General features: G+C 50.7%; 1 long non-coding RNA gene across 2 annotated transcripts in view; it reads left to right on the top strand.

The window, feature by feature from the left end:
- The first annotated feature begins 8,174 nt into the window (after positions 1-8,174).
- The window catches only part of LOC118209891, a 2,744-nt gene continuing 918 nt past the window's right edge, over positions 8,175-10,000 (top strand). The window contains exons 1-3 of one of the 2 annotated variants that reach the window (XR_004761782.1): positions 8,175-8,226; positions 8,915-9,161; positions 9,438-10,000. The exon at positions 9,438-10,000 is cut by the window's right edge and continues 918 nt beyond it. This is a non-coding gene — a long non-coding RNA (uncharacterized LOC118209891). Of the gene's footprint in view, positions 8,227-8,417; positions 9,162-9,437 lie in introns of those variants that run through there. The other variant, XR_004761781.1, reaches the window with a different exon arrangement.

The raw sequence follows: 10,000 nt of genomic DNA, 5'->3' as shown, positions 1-10,000 counted from the left end.
TATGCTGAAATATGTTGTGCTAAAATAGCATTTTGATTTTACTAGAATTGAGAGAAAGGGACGGAGAGGGACACGAGAGAGAAGAACAGAGAAAGAGAGAGAAAGAACAGTGGCAGAAGAATGATACAGACAGAGAGAGGAGTGAGACAGACAGAGAGAGGATTCAGGTCGCTGGATTATGAAACCGCGGCAGTCAGAATAAGAGCTCTGTCTGTCATTAGCAGGCTAATCAGAGAGAAAAGCTGAGGTAGGACGGGGGGGCGAGACAGACAGTAAAAATGCCCAGTTTCAGTAGAATTACCCGACAATGCCCCACTGACTGCACATGCCACAACCACAGCGAAAATCCCCACCACCCCACCCCTCCATGTGCGTTTACACACACAGCACACACACAACACACACACAGCACACACACACACAACACACACAGCACACACATAACACACACACGCACACACACACAGCACACACACACACACACACACACACACACACACACGTACACACACACACACACACACACACACACAGCACACACACACACACACACACACACACACACAACACGCAGACGTGATTTCTGAGTGATCTTTCGGCGCTCGTGTCTCCCGCCTGAAGTTAAAAAAGAAGGATGAAGAGGAGGCAGGAGATTAGATAACAATTTGATCTCTGATTGGTGGAGATAGGCCTCCTTTCTGCAGATGATTGGTCGTAATTAAACTCTATTTAAATGTCTCTGCAGATTGAGTGCAGCTGTGGAGAGAGGCTGGAGGGGGAGGGGCATCAGTGGGAGGAGCCTCAGCTGGAGGGGGAGGGGTCTCACAGCTGAGTGCATGCTGGGTCAGCCCATAGTTATGGTGTTGGGTTATGGTCATGGTGATATTTTATTTATCATGGTTACTGTGATTTTGGTGTTTTTGGGTTAACAGTGGTTTTGGTGTTTTTGGGCTGGAGATTGTGCGATTAGGTGAGATTTGGTTCAATGTTGGTCACACTGTTGTTGAGTTAATTTTGATCACAAGGTTGCTGGGTTAATTTTGATCATGATGTTGCTGGGTTAATTTTGATCACAAGGTTACTGGGTTAATTTTGATCATGAGGTTGCTGGGTTAATTTTGATCACAAGGTTGCTGGGTTCATTTTGATCATGAGGTTGCTGGGTTAATTTTGATCATGATGTTGCTGGGTTAATTTTGATCACGAGATTGCTGGGTTAATTTTGATCATGATGTTGCTGGGTTAATTTTGGTCACGAGGTTGCTGGGTTAATTTTGGTCATGATGTTGCTGGGTTAATTTTGATCACGAGATTGCTGGGTTAATGTTGGTACTGATGTGTGGAAATGAGCCTGTTGCTTTGTCCCACTGACTCTCTCTCTCTCTCACTCCAGGAGACGTGGGGCTTGCAGTGCTGGAACACTCAGACACAGAGCAGAACGGGGAACTTTTATTTGTGTTATTTTAATTGCTTTCTTTTGGCGGGAGGGCAGAGTCAGTGCCTTATCGGTCGGTCAGGGTCGCGGTGGTTTTGGGGGGGGGGCGGGTGGATAAATGCTTGGAGACGGTTTGTTCCAGGCCAGGGTGGCCTTGTGCCACACGTCACCTCAGGCATTCTGGGAAACGACGCAGCCCAAGTGCGTAAGACAGAGCCCTCCCCCCATCTCTTCTCCTCCTCCTCCTCCTCCTCTTCCTCCTCCTGCTTTCTCCTTTCATTTCTCTCCTCCCCACTGTGAGGCCACTGCCACAGAACATTCCTGGCATTCCACCCGCCCTGATTGGCTAGCGCGCGCTTGACCCCGCCATGTAGAGGTCATTGCCACGGCACCCAAAACCCGTCACTCCTGCCATCGCACGTCAAACGACGAGATTGCCCCAGCAACCCACCCTCCCCACTTGGCTGGTGTTTCGACGGTTTCTAAGAAAGGGCAAAAAAAGTGGTCTGGTTGAAACCTGCAGGAGGACATGTTCAGTGTAAAATGCACTCTGGCAGGGTGCCTGTGCACATGCTCAGTGTAAGATGAACTCTGGCAGGGTGCCTGTGCACATGCTCAGTGTAAAATGCACTCTGGCAGGGTGCATGTGCACATGCTCAGTGTAAAGTTAACTCTGGCAGGGTGCATGTGCACATGCTCAGTATAGTTCACATCCTGAGTTGCACAGGGACAGATTGGAGCTCTCCTGCCAGAAGCTCTGAGTCTAGTGGTGATGAGTGTTCAGAGGAGATGAGTCTTCTATGGGGATGAGTGTTCAGAGGAGAAGAGCGTTCTGTGGGGATGAGTGTTCAGAGTAAATGGTAAATGGACTGCATTTATATAGCGCTTTTATCCAAAGCGCTTTACAATTGATGCCTCTCATTCGCCAGAGTAGTTAGGGGTTGGGTGTCTTGCTCAAGGACACTTCGACACTTCGACGGGGTTTGAACCGGCAACCCTCCGACTGCCAGACAATCGGTCTTACCTCCTGAGCTATGTCGCCCCTCAGAGGAGAAGAGCGTTCTGTGGGGATGAGTGTTCAGAGGAGAAGAGCATTCTGTGGGGATGAGTGGTCAGTGGGGATGAGTGTTCAGAGGAGAAGAGCGTTCTGTGGGGATAAGTGGTCAGTGGGGATGAGTGTTCAGAGGAGAAGAGCGTTCTGTGGGGATGAGTGGTCAGTGGGGATGAGTGTTCAGAGGAGATGAGTCTTCTATGGGGATGAGTGTTCAGAGGAGAAGAACGTTCTGTGGGGATGAGTGGTCTGTGGGGATGAGTGTTCAGAGGAGAAGAGCGTTCTGTGGGGATGAGTGTTCAGAGGAGAAGAGCGTTCTGTGGGGATGAATGTTCAGAGGAGAAGAGCATTCTGTGGGGATGAGTGGTCAGTGGAGATGAGTGTTCAGAGGAGAAGAGTGTTCTGTAGGACTGAGTGTTCAGAGGAGTAGAGCGTACTGTGGGGATGGGTGGTCGGTGGTGATGAGTGTTCTGTGGGGATGAGTGTCTGTGGGTATGAGTGTTCAGAGTAGAGGAGTGTTCTGTGGGGATGAGTGTTCTGTTAGGATGAGTGTTCTGTGGGGATGAGTGTTCAGAGGAGAAGAGCATTCTGTGGGGATGAGTGTTCAGTGGGGATGAGTGTTCAGAGGAGAAGAGCGTTCTGTGGAGAAGATCGTTCTGTGGGGATGAGTGTTCAGAGGAGAAGATCGTTCTGTGGGGATGAGTGTCTAGGGAAGATGAGTGTGCTTTGCAGTAAGCTTCGACCAGCTCTATTACACCAGACTGCCCTCGTTGCTCTGATACACTATGCCTCACAACTCAGCTCCATTAAAACATAATTGCATCAGGATCTAATCTGAAATAAATCTTGTTTTCTCTCTTTCTTTCTCTCTCTTTGTCCCTCTTGCTCTTGCTCTCGATCTCACTCTCTCTCACACACTCTCTCTCTCTCTCTCTGTCTCTCGCTCTCTCGCTCTCTCTCTCTGTGGGTGGGGACCTGTTCTGTGTCCTTGGTTGGCTTTCAACCTTATCGACGGCTCTATCATTCACATTTTTACACTGGCATTCTGTGACAGAGCACAGCCTCCTCTGACCTCCACAAGCAGAGAGACGGAGCGGGAGAGAGAGGGAGAGAGAGAGGGAGGGGGGGAGAGCACAGCCTCCTCTGACCTCCACAAGCAGAGAGAGAGAGCGAGCGGGAGAGAGAGGGAGAGAGAGAGGGAGGGAGGGAGAGCACAGCCTCCTCTGACCTCCACAAGCAGAGAGAGAGCGAGAGCAAGCGGGAGAGAGAGGGAGAGAGAGAGGGAGGGAGGGAGGGGGGAGAGCACAGCCTCCTCTGACCTCCACAAGCAGAGAGACGGAGCGGGAGAGAGAGGGAGAGTGGGAGGGAGGGCAGAAAGACACTGAAAGAGGGGGACAGAGAGAGAGGGAAATGGAGAAAGGGAAGGAGGGAGATACATTTAAAAGGGTCTTTCAGTGTCGAGTGCACCAGCAGAACAGGGACTGTGATTTCAGACATGGGTAAGAGATGCTCCCCAAACTCACCCCTCCCAATCTTTCAGACTGCATCCCACACTAGACCATGAGAGAGAGTGGGCCCCATACGGCAGCCTGCTGGCACCCCAAACTTACCACCCCCCCCCCCCCCCAAATCTCTGTGTACCCTGCACCACAAACTTCTGAGAAAGTGGGAGAGGCATTTTTTTGGTGGGGGGCGAATGCAACTCATAACATGGTCAAACCACGCAGACCCTACAGCAAATCCTGCCCTGCCCTCTCCATATGGCCCGTGGTGCGAGCCCTCCCCCCCTCCTTCCCCTCCGTCCCCCCCCCGCCTCCCCCCTCCGTCCCCCCCCTCCCTCCCTCCCCCCTCCCTTAATGAAAAAGCAGCGTGAGCACACAGCACTCCCAGCCATCCGTTCCTGGCCTTGTTTTTAACGTCTTCAGCTTAATACACTCAGTTACATAAGAGACAATTACACAACAGAGACCCACACTCCCGCTGCATCACAAGGGCACTTCTAGCACAAGGCAGCAGCGGGTGGGGGGGTGGGGGGGGGGTTGTGGGAGAGAGGGAGAGAGAGTGGGGGCGGGGGGGGGGGGGGGGGGGGGTTACTCCTGTTAATCAGATAAGCCTTTATGTTACAGCTAACTGGTAAAGTCAGTTGCTTTTCTTTCTTGAAGGGGAGTGGAGGTCGGAAGGTCTTGTTTTTGTCATGCCCCCCCTCCCTCCCCCCCCACCCCACCCTCCCAATTTTCCAGCTGCATCAGCTTTGTTGTTGAGCTGAGTGAGGTATAGCCAGGACTCAAACCTGTGGCCCTACACTGGAAAACAGGGCAAGACCCCCTCACCCCTCCAACACTGCACACCCAGACCCCCCCCCCCCCCACTACCCCCCCCCCCCACCCCTCCACGTGTCCCGGCCCAACATTCCAGAGAGCATGTGAGACAGAGACCCCCCCCCCCCCTCTCAAACCCCCCTCTGTCCGCACCCAGGCCAGCCTGGTCATGTGAAACCCCCACCCCACTAAATTAGCCCAATCAGCTGCTACTACTGCCACTACAGCGTGTACTACAGCTACTACTATTACTGCTACTACTACTGCTAGTACTACTACTGCTCAGGGAGAGCAGGGAAATAACATTTTTTTTATAATTGGGTCAATTCTGAAAATATTACAAGAGATAGAGTAATCATTTTTTTAATGAAAACAACCTACATCCCTTGGCTATGATTACACACCACAATGAAATTTCTGGGACACACCATTCACTAGCGATCTGACTGAAAGTACAGAGGGTGAAATGTTACATTTAACCCCGAGGTTGGGGCGCATCAAAGAAGGATACTATTTGCTTTTCCTGTTGGTAAACAGTTCCAAGTGAGAGTTGTATTTCAAGGCTATTACAAGTGCTTAAACAGAAAGAAATAGTTTTCTGTTGTTGTACTATCATTCAGGGCACTGCGGTGATATCGGTGCGTAGGGTTCCAGGCACCGGCTCGACCATCTCTGGAGGAAGTGGAAACAATCAAAAATAGCGCTCATGACACAATAGGCCCTCGTCCCATGTGTGTGTCCCTGAAGCATCCTGGGTGGGAGGGGAGGTGTGTCATCGTCGCCATGTGAACGGGGTAATGTGACACACTGACACACAGAGTGGGCGGGGCCTGTTCTCAGGTGATGAACTGGCGACAGTTAAAGGGACAGGGTTCAATTTGTGGCCAGAAAATCTGATTAAAAGTCATTTTTTTTCAGGACTAATTGGGTAATATGCACATACACGAAACCCCTCTGGAGACCTGATGTCTCTGTACAAGCAGTTTTGGTAGTCACTTGAATTGTCTGTTTGCTTCAAACTACAAACCCCAGAATGCCACTATAAAGCTTCCCCTCAGCAGCCCTCAGGGTCCCTCTGTGTTCGCCATGGCGGTCAGAGACATGGTCACATGGTCACCCAGATAAGCGCCTCCCTCCGCCTGGGCGGGGTCAGGCAGAGCAGGCTGGACTGACCGTTACGCTTGGCCGCTTCTCAGAACGTGGGTGTTTTAAGCTACGCCCCACGACGGAAAGATGGCATCAACACGACCGCGCCTTAGGAGGGCTGGTGTCACTGGACCTGTGGGGAAGGGCTCCCTGAGAGCCTCTGAGAAGCTTTGGACATTTTGGCTTTTTAAGGATTTGAAAGCCGGTTTGTTTTTGTCACGCTTATCGAGGGCTATGAAAGGTGGGGGGGGGTCACTACTGCCCTGAACCCTGAACCCTGAACCCCAGCTGAACCCCAAGCCCTGAACCCCAGCTGAAGAGGACTCTCCCGTGTGCTGTTATGTGGAGAAAAAAAAATCTAAAAGCGCACAATCGCGGTCTCGTGGGGTGGACAAAGTGATGATGTGAGCTCTGGGTTTTAGAGTTATGACCCGACAACCCGCTGCTGAGCTGACAGTCAAAACAGCAAAAAGGTGAAAAATTCTGCCCCTGAAACAAGCCTTAGAGGGGCGAAGCGGAGCGCTTTTTGGGGAACGGGGTGTGACCTTTGACCTCCGGCAGATCCCGATGACCCTTCCCTCGTGCGCGAGTGGCAGTTGGGCTTGCACGCGCTCAGTTGGGGACTTCGCTTGGCGGTGTGCGAGTTCCGCACTGCTGGCAACACAAACAGAACCCGAGGAGGTGCTGATGACAGGAGCCGCTGCTCCCCCAGGGGAGCGCCCCCCCCCACTCTGCACACCCCCCACTCCACTGATGCATCATGGGATAGCTTTCTGCTGGCTGCTGAGATCGTGGGTAATAAATCTAGGAGAAAGCTGGGAGAGGTGTGTGTGTGTGTGTGTGTGTGTGTGTGTGTGAGTGTGTGTGTGTGTGCGTGCGTGTGTGAGTGTGTGTGTGTGTGTGTGTGTGTGTGTGTGTGTGAGTGTGTGTGTGTGTGAGTGCGTGTGTGTCTGTGTGTGCGTGTGTGTGTTTGTGTGTATGTGCGTGTGTGTGTGTATGTGCGTGTGTGTGTGAGTTTATGTGTGTTTGTGTGTATGTGTATATGTGTGTGTGTGTGTGTGCGCGTGTATATGTGCATGTTTGTGTGTGTGCGTGTGCGTGCGTGCGTGAGTGTGTGTGTGTGTGCGCGTGTATATGTGCATGTATGTGTGTGCGTGAGTGTGTGCGTGTGTGTGTGTGTGAGTCAGTGTGTTTGTATGTATGTGTGTGAGTCAGTGTGTGTGTGTGTGTGTGTGTGTGTGTGGGTGTGTGCGTGTGTGTGTGTGTGTGTGTGTGTGTGTGCATGTGTGTGTGTGTGATGCACAGTGCTGTTAATGAATCCTCCTCTCGGCCGGCTAAGCAGCCTGGTGTGGGGGGAGCCTTCGTCAGCACAAACACTGTTTCCTGCTCCCCGCAGCGCCCCCCCCCCCCCCCAACACACGCCACCGGGCCTGCTCCGTCGCCATGGCGAGGGGGGGGGGGGTGTAATTAGGGGGGAGGGAGTGGAGCAGAGGCCATGAGAGTGGCTGCAGCCGGGCGGCGCTTCCAGATGACCATGATATCTGACAGCTCTGCGGAGAGTCCCTCTCTCTCTCCTTCTATCTCTCTTTCCCTCACTCCTTTCTTCTCTCTCTTACATTCTCTCTCTCTCTCTCTCTTACATTCTCTCTCTCTCTCTCTCTTACATTCTCTCTCTCTCTCTCATTCTCTTTCTCTCTCTGTAACTGAAATGTCAGCTGCCTGCTGTAATCAAATTAGATAAATGTCAGGCCTGGGGGAGGGCCTGGATCGAACACACACACACACACACACACACCCAAACACACACACACACACACACACACACACACACCCAAACACACACACACACACACACACTGACTCACACACATACATACAAACACACTGACTCACACACACACACACTCTCCAGCAGCACAATGATTAAGGTCAGCAGTGAATCCAACACAAACTCCACCCCCCCCCCCCCCCAAATGGACAACGTGGAGGCTGCCTGAATCCTGAATCCACCTGAATCCACCTGAATCCTGAATCCACCTGAATCCTGAATCCACCTGAAGCCTGAATTCACCTGAATCCTGAATCCCGAATCCTGAATCCACCTGAATCCTGAATCCTGAATCCACCTGAATCCTGAATCCACCTGAATCCTGCATCCACCTGAATCCTGAATCCACCTGAAGCCTGAATCCACCTGAATCCTGAATCCTGAATCCACCTGAATCCTGAATCCACCTGAAGCCTGAATCCACCTGAATCCTGAATCCTGAATCTAGGTAAATCCTGAACCCTGCTCCTTGCCCTGATCCTAATAACCCTCTGTATGTATCTCATTGTGCGACCCCCCGCCCTGCCTAACGCGCTCACACATCCGCCAGAGCAGACTGAATATCGCCACCCCACCCCCCCCCCCCCCCGTGACGGTGGGGCAGCGGTTCTAGCCCGGGTGTGAGTGCAGGCTGTTTAGACACCGAGGGCCCCAGCTCTCTGTGAAGTCTGTCACCTCTGCTCCAACGGCGGCACTTTCTGTTCAGCACCTGCACAATTACTACAATGTGAGCGGCGAGTGTCCAAAATGGAAACAATGTGTTTTTCAGTTGCTGTAACCCGATGCTTATTTCTAAATTATGTGAGGATGTGTTTGTTCAGATCCTGGACCACAAGAGTAAAAAAAATAATTAGTAATACTTATTTTTATATACCGCTATATTGTCCTATAATGCTGGGCAGGATTCTCAAAAAATACTTTTAAAAATTAATTTTACTGTCAATGTTGCCACAGAAGCTTCAGCCTCTCATCATTACCATCCAGAATAAACAGGAAGTCACTTTTCCCACCCAGAAATGCATGCAGACTGCTCCTGACACTACACCGGTACAGTCTGTACTGCCCGTGACCGCACCATTCCCTAAAAAAAACTTCACTTCCTGTCATGTGACAGGACGTTGTGCCCGTTGTTTCAGGAAATGTTGCGGGCGGGAGGAAGTGCTGGTTGTGTGGGAAAGCTTGAGGAGGCTGGTCTCTGCTTCAGGCCCTGAGCCAAACCCACACTGCGTCTCATCGAGAAAGACTTTTACTTTCAGTCGACAGATCCCCAACTCCACCATCAGGTATCGACTTTAACAGCAACTACCAAAGGAAACCATGCAGGAGAAAAGCAGTTTCATCTTTTCTTTTTTCTTGTACAAATATCTAAAACAAGCAGCAGAGGTGATTATTATTATTATTATTATTATTATTATTATACATTATTATTCTACTTCTTTTTCTTTCTATTTCATTATTATTATTATTATTATACTTATTATTATTATACTTCTTTTTCTTCCTACTTATTATACTTATACTTATAAGTATTATTATTATTATTATTATTATGAAAAATGAGTTCCACACCTTTGGGTAATGATGGGCCCCCCACTAACCCTGGAGACTGGTGAAAGCTGAACCGGGCCTGAACTTCGACCTTTGACCTTGGCTCCACAGTCCCTGTTCCATTCAGAGGGGGCGGGGGGATTCCACTGGTGGGCAGACCCAGACAGGAATTCCAGGGCCAGCCAATGGTGATGGCGACGGCGAGCTTGTGTTTGCCTGTCGCCGTTGTGCTTGTGTTTTTGAAGTTTAGCTCTGGGGCAGACAGTGAACAGAAAAGAGATCACACTGAACCAGAGAGAGAGATGTAACACAAGATACACACAGACACAACAACAGAGAGATGTGCACACAAATACCAGACAAATGCACACTTTCAGTGCAAAATATTGCATTAATCATCAAACTCATGTTTACAAATGCAGGGTTTCCATAATTTGTGCCAGTACTGTATATACCAGCCAACTATATTGTACATCATCAAAAGGAGAAATTTTGGCAGCACTGATACCTCAGAAGGTGACACAGTGAGAAGATATCTCACACACAGGTGATTCTGGGGGGGTGTGGTGGGGGGGGCAGGGTAAAGGTTTCCCTTCTCATTTCTGCTCCTCCCCCCTCCCCCGGTAAGCACAAGTGGGAGATTCCTTGAACCACCCCCTGGTGGTGCCCACTTC

This window comes from Anguilla anguilla, chromosome 1 (genome assembly GCF_013347855.1).
Source record: "Anguilla anguilla isolate fAngAng1 chromosome 1, fAngAng1.pri, whole genome shotgun sequence".
In the NCBI taxonomy this organism is placed as follows: domain Eukaryota; kingdom Metazoa; phylum Chordata; class Actinopteri; order Anguilliformes; family Anguillidae; genus Anguilla; species Anguilla anguilla.
The sequence above is the reverse complement of the archived record's forward strand: the minus strand, read 5'-3'. Positions and strand labels throughout refer to the sequence as shown.